This window comes from Crotalus tigris, unplaced genomic scaffold (genome assembly GCF_016545835.1).
Source record: "Crotalus tigris isolate CLP2741 ecotype Arizona unplaced genomic scaffold, ASM1654583v1 scf7180000024338.4412243, whole genome shotgun sequence".
Classification (NCBI taxonomy): domain Eukaryota; kingdom Metazoa; phylum Chordata; class Lepidosauria; order Squamata; family Viperidae; genus Crotalus; species Crotalus tigris.
Genome location: NW_024100508.1, coordinates 382303 through 398864, shown reverse-complemented (window position 1 = coordinate 398864; position 16562 = coordinate 382303). Strand labels below are relative to the sequence as shown.

Below are 16562 nucleotides of genomic sequence, written 5' to 3'. Positions count from 1 at the left end.
AAAAAGAAATCCCTGAAGTAACATTTAGCACATTTAGAAAATTTTAGAAATTAAATTTGAAATGAAATTACAATATTTTACTTGGTTTAATCCCAGAATACATTGAGATCCATGCTTACAATAAAATTGAAACTAGAATGCTTTCTCTATATATATATATATATATATGTTTTCTGAGGTTTTCGCGGGTATTTGTATATAGGTCTTTGGTTGTTCGGGTTTTCTCCCGCGTAAAATTGGAAGTGTCTTGGCAACGTTTCGACGAAGTCACATTCGTCATCTTCAGGCTGGTGTTTTTAGCTTCTTGCTTTGAGCAGCAATGTGTGGTTTTAGCTGTTTCTTCCTTTTAACTGCCAGTGAGGGTATGAACTGATTGGATGGGAGCTTGGCTGTGTTCTGATTGGGTGGAGGTGTGTTCTGAATGGTTAGGGGCTTGGCTGTGCTCTGATTGGCTGGGGGAGTGTTCTGTTTGGTTGTGCTCAGGTTAGTCTGAGTTGCAGAGGGGTTTAAGCCACAGGACACGAAATTGACTTTAAAAATACCAGAACCATTGCCAAAAGTGAACATTTTAATAACAGAATAATCAGAGAAGCCATCGAGATAGAAAAACGCCCACACAGCATGAACAAGCGAGATGATACCTCCTGCCTACCAGCCATTTGGAAACCTGCCCTTATTGACAAACGACTCCCTAACCCCAAAATCTTAAACCCCTCTGCAACTCAGACTAACCTGAGCACAACCAAACAGAACACTCCCCCAGCCAATCAGAGCACAGCCAAGCCCCTAACCATTCAGAACACACCTCCACCCAATCAGAACACAGCCAAGCTCCCATCCAATCAGTTCATACCCTCACTGGCAGTTAAAAGGAAGAAACAGCTAAAACCACACATTGCTGCTCAAAGCAAGAAGCTAAAAACACCAGCCTGAAGATGACGAATGTGACTTCGTCGAAACGTTGCCAAGACACTTCCAATTTTACGCGGGAGAAAACCCGAACAACCAAAGACATATATATATATATATATATATATATATATATATATATATATATATATATTTATATATATATTTATATATATAAATATATATAAAAAAGTAAAATGATGTCGCAGTTAGTGACTGCTGCTTGTGGATGGCTCTAGATTGAGCTGATACAGGCAAAAGAAAAGAAAAGAAAGAAGATTTCTTTCTCCCATATCTGGGCTGACAGGGTGTTCATTCAAGGTAAATATATATATATATATATATATATCTATATATATATATATCTATCTATCTATCTATCTATCTATATATATATATATATATATATATATATATATCACATGACACATCAAGGCAAATACAAACATTTACAGAATGGTGATGAAGGATGTTTAATGTTTATAAACACTGCAAAATGATCAGGATTCAAAGAAGGGGAAAGTTAGAAGTAAAATACCTAGCTCCCTTTTCCAATCAGATTTTTTTTTAATTCCCCCCCTCTTTTTTTTAGTGATAAATAACAATACCTAACAGTACAGTAAAAATGTAAGGATTAAGTTCATAGATACAAACTTTTTTCCATATTATAAAATAATTCAGGGCACTTTGCAACTTGTTATCAAAGCCATATTTAGCATTAATAGCATAATTTAAACAGCTCTTAAATCCATTTATATTTTAGCAATCATATTTGACACTGATATAATTATTTTTATTTTGAAAAGTTTATTGTAATCATTAAGTCTCAATAGCTCTGTATAAATACTACTGTACTTATTTACTATTTGTACTCAATAATGTATTATTTGTAATCTAAAATAAAACATTTAATTAAAAAAAAGAAACTTAAGCAATCTTCCTATTAGATGACCACCATCAAAAATATCTCATCTCATCTGCCATCCTTAGGTATAATCTGTAGGTATATTTAATCTATATTGCTATCTTGTTCTCAACTGGAAGACATAGTAGGCCTGTCTGTTTTTTTCCCCATTGGGAGGACTAAAAACTGGAAAAGTAGAGAACAAGAATGCTTCAAATGTGCCATATCCACTCATGCATCTCACTCTTTCTCCATTGAGCTCAAAGTATATTTTAATGTGGTTTCCATAAGATCTTCCCACCCAAAAGATTAAGGAGAAGCCACAGAGGTGGGGACAATAATCCTTATATATCTACCTCTACAGCAACAAAAATAGTTGGAGAAAGCAGCTAATTGTAATCAACAAAGCAATATCTGAAATGCAGAGAAGTAGTTAAGCATTTTAGTACTTTTATGAATTTTCTGCTCCTTGTAATAGCATTTCAGCAACAAATGACACATGTGCACATATTGTACATATCCACATTTTATCTAATTTTGTCCTAGTTGGCCTGGACATGGTTAATTTTACCTAAAAGAGTATGGAGTGTTTTCAAATGTTCAGATATTCATTCACATGATGAAAATCCTTGAAGCTGATAATAATATTACCTTACTGGCTTTAATGTTTGTAGGAAAAACAGAGATAGATAAATGTGGATTCAGTCCATATGCAGAATTTATACCATGTCGAAATCTGTCTTCCAATTTTCTGAAAGATTTCGTTTTCTGTGAGAGGTTTCTATTTAACTTTGTCTTCATACCATAGCTATGGGATGAAAAAGAGGCTAATGAAGACAAGATCTGAGCAAATGTCAATCTCTCTCTCTCTCTCTGTATGTGTGGATGTATGTGCGTCCATCCATCTGTCTGTTTAGTTCCCTGTTAATCGACATGTCCCAGTGAATTTATCTTTTATTGATAAGTGCAACACTTCCAAGTATTATACACAAGGGGAGATGTCATCTACCATAAGTAGCATTTTTTGTGTCTGATTAAGCTTTTTGCTTAATCAGAGTTGATTGTCTATTTGCAGACTATATACAATGCTTCAGATAGTTAGCCTCCTTTCTTATTTATTTCTTTATAAATAGCTGGGAGGACTTCAAATCAAGAAGGTTTCTGAGTGACCTTGTATGAGATTTTCTCATTCTGTGCCTCCTCCTCTCCCTTAGTACATCAAAAAACCTGTTCAAGTAGAGTTCAGCCCTGGTGACTTTGTGGGCACACTGATGTACAGTAGATTTTTTTTGGGCAACTGTATGGAAGTGGCACACTATTGCCCTGTTCCAAATTTTTTTAAAACTTTCCAGTCTAAGATTTCCTGATGTTTTCCATTCAAATGCTAACCCAACAATTCTTAGCTTTTCTTTTGACATGGCCACTAGATGTTGCCATCTAGTTTAGTGTCCAGCACAAAGACATTTTAAAGTAACTTCTACAAAGCATACTTCCATAAAAATTAGCTGTATTACAGACCATCAAATGTAGTATGCAAATATGCCATTTATGAAGGTGAAGTTTAGAATACTTATTGCTATTTACTAATATTATTCTCCATCTTGAGTCAAAAAGGATAAGGAAAATATATCAACTGAGAATGTCATTAACAGAATAGAATCAAAAGGGAAATGGGAAATGGGAAAAGGGAAAAGGGAAAAGAAAGGAAAGGTGTTTAAAGAAGATTCAATAAATCACAGAAAATGTTACAAGTGGTAATACATAAGAGAAATAACAGAAGTCACGTAATAGAGATAACAGATTAAAGGAAAATGAAACAGCTTTACTGAAATGGGTTATATAATGTCAGGTGCACCTGTAGAGGCAAAATGTATTCTGGAACCAACGACACAGTAGGCAATGGACCAGCTAGGAAACAGAAAAGCAGCAGAGCAGATGACATATCCATTGACCTGTTTAAAGCTGCATGAGAAAATGCAGTTGAAGTGCTAACAGCTCTGTGTCAGCAAATATGAATTAGGCTGAGTATCCTGGACTAGAGAATGGAAAATATTTGTGTTTGCAAATACAGAAAAAAAGAAGATGCAACAAAATCACAAACAACTGCAGTAATTCCTCACCCAAGAAAAGTTTTGCTGAAGTACTTACTATGAAAGATATAGAGAAAAATATTTTTAAAAAGACAGACAAAAGTAAGTTCAGTTAGCTAAGAAAAGATGAACAGTGGACCATCCAAGAGAATGAAAAAGTAGATTTCTCTTTGTTCCTTTGACTTCAGCAAGGCTTTTAATTATGGAGATTACCCCAGAATGTGGAGCACAGTAAGGTTAATGGGTGTGCCAGAACCTCTGATTATTTTTCTGAAAAAATCTTTTAAGAAATAGCTATTCTAAGAATTGGAGTAGTTCAGAATAAGACGAAAGTAAGATATGGGTGTATTATTATCCCATATTTATTTAACTTACAGTTTAATTTAATATAAGACTGGAAGAAACAATAACTGGAGTTAAAATTGCAGATTAATATGTCTATGATACCACCTTGATAAGAATGTAGAAAATTTAGTAGAACTAAAAATGAAAAGTAAAAAAAATCTGGTTTAATATTACATATTAAACATAGGTAATGTCAACCTACAAAGAAGCAAAGAAGATGGTAGCTAATTTTGCTTACTTGGGTTAAGTATAAATAAAGTTTGGTCTAGTGGTTAAGGTACCAGGCTAGAAACTGGGAGACTGTGAATTCCAGTTCAGCCATGAAAGCACATGATGGGAGAGACAATAGAGTACACATACACATACACACATACATACACATATACACACATATACACTCACGCATATATATGCATATAAACAGACACCAGACTTCCTTTGATGACACCCAATTAAGGGATATGCTGTCTATCAACATTGAAATGGTATGTATCATATGTAATTATATATATTTGGGTGCGTTTTTTAATGTCATTTTTTCAAACTGTAATAAGTTCTACAATGCAATTACAAAATACATCTGTTTTTTTAACGGTTTTCAACCCAATGTAATGTTTTTTTCCTATTGTACAACATTTATACATGTACTGAATATGCAGCCTGCTAAGCCAAAAATCAAGTGAGCCTAGCTGATCTTTTATACATGACATGAGACAACTTTTTGGAGTTCAAGGTAGCTTAAATTTACCCAATGTCATATACTGCTATCGAAACAGCATTCTTGCTGTGTTTGGGGAAAGCATCTATTATATTCATATCTCACCTTTTCTGCTTGGGTTTAAAATGGCCCAATTGTTTGTTTTATTTCATCTTCATAAAAATAACTCTTTATGTAATCTGAGAGAGTGAGATTTTTTAATGTCAGCAAGTAAATTTTGTGACTTAAAAAGTTAAACCTGAGTCTATTTAATTCCTACATACAGGTTTTCAAAATTGAAACTCCCAAGTTCCATTTTAAAGTTGACGACCTGATCTCATGAAATGTTTTCAAACTTTAGCTCCCATCAGGGTCAAAGAGGATGGACAATGGCAAAGGATTCTGGATTATGCTCCAGACCTCTAAGAATTTGCTTATTTAGAAACAGAATTCTCACAGCTATGTTCTGAGTATTGTATTTTTATTTATTGAGAGCCACATACTGAAAAGCAAAATATGGAGGAAGCACATCCAATTGCAGTGGATTACACAGGGCACTAAGAATTAATTTGCTTAATTCTAGTTCACTGAATCAGCTATAACAACAGATCATTGTAACCCTGTGGCATGTACAATTGTAAACAAAGCAAAAATAGTTGTATTCAAAAAATATTTAGAACTAAAGCCAAACTAGCTACATAATCGATTAGTGGTTGTGTGAGTCAATCCTTTTGTTTTGCATGAGTTAAATATGGTGCTATTTTAAGGTAGTTTTTCACAAAATTCAACTATGTTACATAGATTTATTTATTCATCATTATGCATAAATTAGATATTTTTGTATTGTTTATTTATTTACTGATTTTTTAAAGTCCACCTTTATTACTTTATAAGTAACTTATTTTACTTTATGGTAAACATACATAATACTTCTTCCTCCTATTTTCTCTGTAACAACAACCCTATGAAGTGAGTTGGGCTGAGGGTGAGTTATTGGCCCCAGATTACCCAAATGGCTTTTATGCCTAAGGCAGCAGTAGAACGCACAGTCTCCTGGTTTCTAGCCTATCATTACATCAACGCTGAAGGTAATAACATGAAAATATTGATACTATGAATATTTTTAAACAGGAAAAACTTAAGGTTGAATGAAACCTTTGCAGAAATTAGAGAAAATTAGTTTTTTAAAGTAAATATTCCAAATTGGAATTGAATTGATTTTTTTTTTAAACAAAAGCTTCACTTAGACTTCAGTGAACACCTCTTTCAGGTTTGCTTTCTCCCTTCAGTGTGTTATTGTTAGCACTAAGAAATTATGGAGAGATTGCTGGATTTGTCTGAACCACCCCATAAAAATCCAGACAGAAATCAGCATTTCAATTATAAGTGAACCTCATCACTATGTACCTTTCCACTATCATCAGCACACTTGCTAATGAATTTACAGAGGTAAGTTGTTTATATCATCTGTAATGTCAGCTGAGTGCCAGGTTGGGCAAATAATTACAGCAAGAGAAACTTCCACTTTCTGAAACAGTTTTGATTACCCATTAAAAGTAGGAGTCAGTGAATGTCAGGAAATTAGCAAAAATTAGCAAATTGGCTTAATTTATTTCCTTTTTTTTTGCATTACTAACAGACATCTTTAAGACAACTTACCTTGGTAACATTTGGACAGGTTGATACTATTATAAATAATCTCATTGATAATCAAGCCCAGAATTAATAATCGTAATCCTTTATTGTTGCAATCTGATTTTTTAAAAAAGGTATTAGTGTCCCAGTATTCCTGGCTGGTCATTATTCCTAATCTGAAATGATCACATAGAAGGACTTTGCTTGTTATATCTTCCCTTGGGTTTTAACTGAAACATGAAAAGGCAGACCCATTGTAGACTGGTTACAATTACAAATTGGACATTCTCACTTGCCTATTATAAGAACTAGGAGAAATGCAAGTTTTCATGCTTCACCTAAGAAATTTCCCAAATATATTTTCTCCTCTAAATATCTCCTCCTCAATTATTTTTATAGAACTGAAAGATAACAGCTGAAAAATGCAAAAGACATAATCAGCTTTACAATATGTTGCTACTACTTTGTCCATTTCCAGTCTAAAACTAAGTAATGCCTAAGAGATATAAAATTACAGTTGTGTTAGACCAAACTTCTGTTCCTGAGAACAAACTTTTCCTTTCTTATCTTCTTGTAGTCTCTTTCTTTTAAATTTGTTCTTGACTAGTTTTGAAGAAAACTCAGTGGGTGTAATAATATGTGGAAATAACCTTGGGAGACAGGAAGAAGAGCTACAGCTAGGGCAACAATCAGATAAGAGGCAAATTCCCCCCCCCCCCGCAGGAATGAGGATGTGATAGACTTAGAAAAGACTCTTCCTAATTTGGGGGGTATAAAAGTGGAGGGGGCAGGATGTATGGGATGTACTTTCAGACTTGTAAGATTGATGTCAGGCTTGCAAGGTAGTCCATACAAGAAGCACACCCAGATGAACTAATTCTACTTTATTGTAAATTAGATTAACCGGAACTTGTAGGTCTCCCAGAATTTGTGTTTGTGTGAATTTGTGGATTGATAGATAGATAGATAGATAGATAGATAGATAGATAGATAGATAGATAGATAGATAGATAGATAGATAGACAGACAGATAGACAGACAGACAGACAGACAGACAGACAGATAGATATAGTTCTAAATTAAGAGTCCATATAAATTTGGAATACAGAAACCTTTACAATGAGATTTTGTAATTAATTACAAAGGACAAGTTTATAATTGAAAACAAGTTTGTTTTACTTTTGTGTAAGACATAACAAAGATAAATACTGTAATTTCATTCTTTTAAGAACTGAACACTGAAAGAGGATTAAAGATTCTAGGTAGATGTAAAAAACACAAGCCTGCCTTTTATGTTAATTAATTGGGACCTACAAAAAGGTACAAAATTTTACAACACTGAAAATATTAAAGGAGGCTTTTGAGGAATATAACCAGAAATTAGTAGTTACAATATCAGCAGTGTCAGTGATCACGTCTGCTTCAATGGATATACTATGTCTAAAAGATGTTATTGAAGAAATGAGAGATGTGGAAGAAATTTTATCTGAAAAGGTACAGGTGGTACCAAAAATGGATTTACAATTGACAGACCAAATAACAACTTGAAAAAGGATGCGTTTTTGGATATACAAAAGAAACTGTCTGATGTTTACAAATGATAAACCAAGAAAATGATATGGACAATTTTTCCCAATTTTATTGGATTTATAAAAGAGGCTTATTAAAGAAGAACTACTGTATGTGTGATGGGATAAAGAAAAATAAAAAGAAACCAAATCCTATGATAACATTTAAATGAAATTATAATGGAAGGCTGACAAAACTAAAGATTAAGACAGTAGAAGTAAAATCAAGGAAGACAAAATTGGTTTATTTGATCAAGATTAAAACAAGATACAATGTTATTTCTGGCAATGTTATTTCTGGCCTTCTGGACTTTCTCTGACACCAGGACTAAAAATGGATTTACTTATAGGTAAGGGATGGGATATGGAATGAACAGATAATTGTTTGTATCCTTGGATGGGATGAAGAGGCACTAAATTTGTGTATACTTGTGTGGTTTCTTTATATATTTTATGATCTTTATTATATTTTTATTTTTCTTATTCTTATCTATTTTTCTTTTACTTTTTCCTCTTCTCTTTAATTTTAATTTTTACTATTAAAAAAATCTGTATGTACACCCTCTCCCAGTGGACTGCAAGAGAGTGAAGGAGTGATGCCATTCTTTTGATAATGAAGATGATACCACATGCCTTTCAAAGCTTGTCATTTTGAGGGGTTATACAACTATGGATATATTTAATATAATTACTTGGCTTCTCAGTGAAGCCAAGTCACTTTGAGTAACTGCCTGGACAGGTTTCTGCTGTTTTCTTGGCAGGATATCAGAAACATGTCCCAAATATGCTTTTTCACAAGGCAACTGGACTTTCTTGTTTTCTTTTCATCCAAGAAGCTTCTTCAGCTCTGACTGGATGGTGGGGAATGGAAGGATTTATACTCCACAAAGTCCACATTTTGGACAGAGAGGACTTCTGGTTTGAAAGAGGGGTCAAAGAGACCATACATGTAAAAATTGAACAACCCTCTCTCAATAGAGGGGGAGGGATCTATGTCCAGTCTATAACACAGTCCTTTCAACAGTTCCAAGAAGGCACCACACTCATTTGTACTACTCAGGTGACCCCCCAATGACACAGATTAACCTTCAGGTGGCAATGACTCTCTAAAACAGGGTGTCAAACTGCCGGTTGCATAATACAGAGGCTGCGTCCACCCCAGCTCTGGCAATGCAAAAAAAGTCACGATATGTTGCGACACATCATGTGACACGGCAAGTTTGACACCTCTGCTCTAAAAGAATGCAAATGACCAGCTGTCTGCAAGGAATATAAGTCCTTCCATTTCCCCACCATCCAGGCAGAGCAGAAGAAGCAAAATGTCTTCAAAGAAAAACAAGAAAGTCCAGTTGCCTCATGAAAAAGCATCTTTGGGACAACCATGATCTGGATGACTGAGAATCTCCATAGACAGATATCAGAAATAGTTTGCCATGGCCTTCCTCCATGGGCTGAAAGAGAGTAACTGGCCCAAGAGTCCCCAGTTGGCTTTGAGCCTAAGGCAGGACTAGATTTCATGGTCCCCTGATTTGTAGAGTCTTTGATTATCTCTTTGGGGAATTTAGAAACAGTTACATTGTAGAAGAAACCAGTGGTGGGATTCAAATATGTGAACAACTGGTTCTCTGTGTGGAACCCACTTCCAGAAGTCCATTCTGGGCCTGGGCAACAAAAAATTAGCTACCGGTTCTGCCGAAATGGTGCGAACCGGCTGAATCCCACCACTGGAAGAAACACACTGTCATTTTAGTAGAGGGATTTTTAATCTCAAAATGATATTTAGGCTATTAAGAAAGGACTATTAAGTCTATCTTTGAAGGCAGAGGGAAGCAAAGAAGATCAGTTTGTATGCATTAGCTGCATTCTGCTGGATAAGTTGTCTGAGTATAAAATCATTCTGAAACTGATGTCTTGCCACGCTTGTTACAATAAAGGAAAAAGTTAATACACTTCAAAGAATGTCCTTGCATTCTGAATTTGTCTGGCCTCTTTTAAGGACTCATGATAGTGAGACCTGGCTTAGTTCTTGAATGGGGAGATCATCAAGTAAACCAGGGCTCTAGGCTAGGCTAGGAATTCAAAAAGTTGGAAACTACTTTTATATTATTGCCAAGAAAACTTTCTTGATATGTTCACGAGGTCCCAAAAATTGATGAATGCTTTACTTTTATATTTCTTTTCTCTGATTTTAATATCATGCAGAACAATTTGCCAATATAGATATGGCTAAAGCTTATGTCAAAAGAATGTGAAAATGACAACCTATTTTTCTATAACACAGGTTATAAAACACCACTAAATTTGTTTGCCCTTCTTAGTGACCTTTCCATGCAGTCAGCATGCAAGATACAATTTTAGAAAAAAAAATAAATGAGATATCTGAATGTCTGAAATGCAAGGAGAAAGCAAAGATAAAAATTTAATGTCCTGTGAGAGATTTGTTATAAGGCCGGATGCTCCAAATAATGTAAATGTGCTTTGCAGCCAACAGCAGCTTTGGGAATGTCATGACAGTCACAAAACATTTGCCATAGAAGTGAAATATTAGAAGAAAATACACAGTAAAAGAAATATGTATTAGATCATTTTTGAAAGAAGGAGATTGTGATAACATTTGTCTTCTGGGGTTAACTAATACTGTGTAGTTAAATTTCACCTTACTTCTCATTTGCCAACCTCATTTTTTCCATGTTAGCCTTTATCAACTTCTAGGTTTTTTAAAAAAAATAAAAAGTACACATGAAAATCATACATGTGTTTGTCTTCATTCTAACATATGCTTTATATAGTAGTAACCATAATAACATCCCTTTTACGATTCACTTTAAAAAATATTTAAGAATTCAGTGTGCTTTCTGGCTTGTGGTAATTCAAACCCTGCAATGGAATTCTTAGGAATTTTTTAGTCCTCAGACATGAGCATTGTGAAATAGACAGGAAGTCTCTAGTCCTCATTATTGCAAATGTAAGTATTAATATGGTTCCTTACAACATGCAGGAATGATGGAACAAGAACAAGTTGGATATAATTAAATCACTGCCCACATGCTCAGCTTGCATAATGTATTTTTAGCTGCACTTTGTGACATGTAATCTACAATATATACAGGTAAGCAGACAATATATTGAAAAGGGCAGATTTTCCTCCCTCACACATCTGTTAAATATTACCTGCAGAAATGTGTCTTCGAGGTCATTTTGATATTTTAAGTACCTGCTATGAGATAACACAGCCTACCATTTAATAAAAATCTTTAAATTCAGTGGTCCTATGTATAATAAAAAAAAGTTGCAGGAACTACATTATGATTCTTTTTCCTTCTTCTTTTTAAGTACTCAACCACAGAGAGATCAATGGCTCACTCATAAGAGAATTGTTATTTTCCACTTACTCTCTCTGCCTATTCTGCTCAGTTGCTGCAACTAATCTCTGCAATATTATGACTTTTATAACACAGATAAACTAAAGTCAGGTTTTCATTATACAAATTGAAGGCTTCTTAAATACTTCTCAGAATTTTTATTACTAATGCATACACAATCAACACATATTTTATCTAAGACTGTACAACTCTGTTTCTTTACCTACCTTGCTCAAAGGAACAGTACAGAAAGAAATTGGACTTACAGCTGCATGGCGATAACATCAGAACAATTTGTATTAGATTGTGCTTTCCTGTGAGCTCTCTCTCTCTCTTTCTCTCATCTATCTATCCTCTATCTATTTATCCATATCCCTCCCTCCCTCCATGTATCCATCCATCCATCCCTCCACTTATCCAATAAAAAAGATTCAGCAGAATCTAGTTTGTTATTCTGTGTAGATGTGGCCAATGTTTTAAGTTTAGGATTTTTAGGATTAGAATGTTTCCATGTATTTTAACAGGAATTGGAAATTAGGGGGAATTGCAAACATAAGACATAAGATCCTTGCTAAGAATAATAAGCCTCTATGAGTCTATCGACCATGTTTGTTTCCTTCTGGAAATTCAAGGATGTCTAACCCTAACCCTGAGTAGGTGTCTATCCCAACAGGATTATTCCATGTGTTTTACCAGGACTCGAAATTAGGGGATTATAAATCCACGAGGTCTCCTAAATATAACAAGCCTCTCTGAAATGCTCAGGGGTGTTTGTTTTCCATTATGTATTCAGGGGAGCCTAACAGTAACCTCAAGTGGATTTCCAACTCAGTAGGACTTTTCCAAGTATTTTACAAGGAATTGAATATTAGTAGAATTGTAAATGTAAAGTGGCTCTGAAACATATTGAGCCTCTATTAATCTTTCATCTACATTTGTTTTTCTCTGAGAATTCAAGACAGCCTAATTCTAACACTAACACTAACACTAACTTTAACCCTGAATATATTTACATCCCAATGTTATTTTTCTATGTATTTTACCAGGAATAAAAAAATTAGTGGGAGTGTAAATGTAAAAGGCTCCCAAACCAAACAAGCCTCTCTGAATTTCTTCGTGATGTTTGTTTTCCTCCTCCAGTTCATGGAACTTAACCCTGACTCTAAGCGGATTTCAATTCCAACAGGATTTTTTCATGTATTTTACCAGCAGTCGAAAATAAGGGGGGTTGGAAATATAACAATCAATCAATCAATCAATCAGAATTGGACCTTTGAAGTCTTCTAGTTCAACCACCTGCTCAAGTTTGAGATCCTTTACCATTTCAGACAAGTGATTGTCCAATCTCTTCTTAGAAACCTCCAGTGATGAAGCACCCACAACTTCAGGAGGCAGGTTGTTCTACTGGTTAATTGTTCTCACTGTCAGGAAGTTTCTCTTTAATTCCAGGTTGCTTCTCTCCTTGATTAGTTTCCATCCATTGTTTCTGGTGCCTTGGAAAATAAATACCTCCTCCTTGTGGTAGCCTCTCAAATACTGGCATACTGCCATTATGTCACCCCCTAGTCCTTTTCTCTGGACCAGCCATACCCAAATCCTGCAATTGTTCTTCGTATATTTTTATCGCCAGGCCTTTAATCATCTTAGTTGTTGTTCTTTGCACTTTTTCCCAAAGTCTCAACATCTTTTTTGTAATGTGGTGACCAAAATTGGATGCAGTATTCCAGGTGTGGCCTTACTAAGACTTTATAAAGCAGTATTAATACTTCATGTCATTTTGATTCTATGCCCCTTTTATACAACCAAGGATTGTATTAACTTTTTTGACTGCTGCCACACATTGCTGGCTCATATTTAAGTGATCATCTTCTAGGACTCCAAGGTCCCTCTCATAGTTACTGTTTTTGAGCCAGGTCTTGCCTAATCTGTACTTGTACCCTTGGATTTTCCTGCCTAAGTATTTTCTCCACATTAAATTTCATTTTGTTGGATAGGGTCCACTGTTCAAGACTGTCAAGATCTTTTTGGATACTGAGCTTGTCTTCTGAGTTGTTGGCTATTCCTGCCTTAGTGTCATCTGCAATTTTGATGAGTTCCCCTTCTATTCCTTCATCTACGTCATTTATGAAGATTTTGAAGAGTACTAGGCCTAGGATGGAACTTTGTGATACCCCACTGCTTACTTCCCTCCATGTAGATGTAGTATCATTAAGGATGACTCATTGAATACAATTTGTCAGCCAGTTACAAATCCATCTGGCTGACAAATCCATCTGTCTATCTCACATTTTCCTAGCTTACCAAGAAGTAGCTTCTGGTCTACTTTGTCAAATGGCTTGCTGAAGTCTAAGTATATTATGTCCACAGCTGATGTACTAATTTAGTTACTTTGTCAAAGAATGAAATAAGATTGGTTTGGCATGATCTATTTTTAACAAACCCACGTTGGCTTTTAGTTATAACATTATTTGTTTCGAGTTGTTCGCAGATCTGTTTTTTGATTATCTTTTCCAGTATCTTCCCAAGTATTGATGTTAGGCTGATTGGTCTGTTTGTTGTTTCCTGGGTCTGTTCCCCCCCTTTTTTTAAAAGTTGGGAATCATATCAGCTCTTTTCCAATCCTCAGGTAATTCTCCTATGGTCCAGGAGTTTTGAAAAATATGGTACAATAACATCTGCCAGCTCCTTCAGAACTCTGGGATGTAATCCATCAGGTTGTGGTGAGTTATATTTATCAAGATCAGGCAGGTGTTGTTTTACCATTTTCTTGCTTATTTTAATTTTTATTTCTAGTCTGTCATTTACAGTTATGTTTTTGGTAGGTTGGGCTATAGTTTCCTTTTGCTTGAAGACCCATGCAAAGAATGAGTTAAGCAGCTCTGCTTTCTCTCTACTGCCTGTTATTTCCTTGCCATCTTCTCTCTTAAGTGGACCTACTGTTTCTTTAACATACCTACTAAGAATAATGAACCTCTAGAAATCTCTTGGCCATGTTTGTTTTACTTGAGAATTCAAGGAAGGCTAACCCTAACCATAATCCCAATCGCAATCCTAACCCTGAGTAGGTTTCCATGCCATTAGGACTTTTCCATGTAGGTTACTAATAATTGAATAGTAGGGGGATTGTAAATGTAAGAGGCCTCCATGCCTAACTAGCTTCTCCAAACCTTTCAGTTAATTTTTTTTTCCTCTTTGAATCTAAGAGAGCCTAACTCTAAGTGAATTTCCATCCCTCCCCTCTAGCATTGAAGAGGTTAACGAGTCAAGTAAACATCTGCAAGCAAACAACCAAGTTCTTAGAGCACCAAGGACTCACAGTTCAACCCTAAACTAAATATATTCTCTTCTCTTCTACAGGAATTTGAGCTAGTTACTTTGTTCTGTGGAGAGAAACATTTTTTATAAAATCAGTTAATGTAGGTTAAAGCTGAATTTCATAGATAACAAGGGAAGCATGGTTTTAACTTTACTTTTGCTTTAGTTATTTCAAATGCCAATATGTTGGCTTTTCCTGTCAGTATTGGTGGGATACTCATGCATATAAACAGAGAACAAACCCCACTCACTTCTAGCACTGAAGATGTTACTAGTTGGGTAATGAAATACTGTATCTGCAAGCAAGCAAGCAACCTCAGAAAGCATTTGGAAGCCCATAGCTGAAATTCTTTATATGATCTCTTTATATATTTCACTATCTGTGATTTAAATTTGAACAAAATAACTGTTCTAAAGAAAATCTTTCTTATTTACCACAGAGGACCCAGGATCTGTCTGCAAAAAAACTTACTCCCCCCAATATTTTTGTGAACACTTGAATTCAAAACTATTAATATATTTTGAAAAATATTCAGTACTTCCCAATTAGAAAGTCACCTTTTAAAAGGAAAGGTCTGTTTTAGTTGAATCAGCTAACATTTCAATCTATTTAACACAGAAAATCAAATATAATAAATCACAATACCTCTGTGGAAAGTTTTATCATTTTAAAAAAGCGCAGCTGAACTAGGATAATCACAAATTATAATCACAACACAAGCCTACCAATGAAGGATGATTTATGACAGAAATGGCTAGGAATCACAGCAATTGACCCTGAACATAGTTATAGAACTGAACATGCTGTATGGCATATGCTGATTTGGGAAACTGTTATCTAAGGGTTATAGGCTCCTTGTCCTCTTTTCACCTTCTTCAAGTTAGAAAAGTTTAACTTAAAAGACAATTGTGTTTCTTTTGTGGAGGAAAACACTCTGCAAATATTAGTCTACACTGAATGTTGTAAAAAGTGCAATCTATGTAACGGCAAGGGGAAGCTAAGAACCTTCCAAGCAGAAACAGGAATCTGAAGCTGATTCATAAGAAATTTATAATTTCTTAATATGTACAAACTAATGATTGGGCTTTCTGTGATATGTAGTCAAAGAAGTCTGAGACTGATAAGCTACATTCTCAGCTACTGAACTATCTCAGATGTTACTGAATCACTCTTAAGCTAAGGCTAGTTATCTTGAAAGTTGTTTAATTCTGCATTGGCCACAATAAATGAAAAAAAAAAATGGAAAGGTGATACTCTTTGTAATCTGTATACAATTGATATTATTTTTTATATCAAGCCGATGAACATGAAATGCCATGAAAATGTACAGTTTATAAACTACATCAATGAAATATAAACTGTCTATAATATATGGAAATTCAGTTCAATTGCTTTATGTCTGGTCTAGAATTAAGTAAAATAATCCTAAAAATAACTCCTTACCTCGTTCAGTATGATCATTTTTTAAAAAAAGTAAACCAAACAATATGAACCTAATTGTTCCACATTTTGTGCCATGCAAATTTATTAGATGTAAAGATTAAAATATTTTTTGTAAACATTTGAACAGACAAAGGGAGGAAGCAAAGAGGGAGACACTATTAAAGTACAGATAGAATTAAATCTCATTTTATCTGATCAGTAATTTGTCTCTTTTATTAAATTGGAGCTAAATCTGCTAAACATGTGAACTATCTCATACTTATGACATGGACAGCAGTCCTCATTTTCCTCCT

At 34.7% G+C, this 16562-nt stretch overlaps 1 protein-coding gene across 1 annotated transcript in view; it reads right to left on the bottom strand.

Annotated features, from left to right (window-relative positions):
• The window catches only part of SGCZ (sarcoglycan zeta), a 241138-nt gene that overhangs the window by 75180 nt on the left and 149396 nt on the right, over positions 1–16562 (bottom strand). The gene's annotated exons all lie outside the window — the stretch shown is intronic.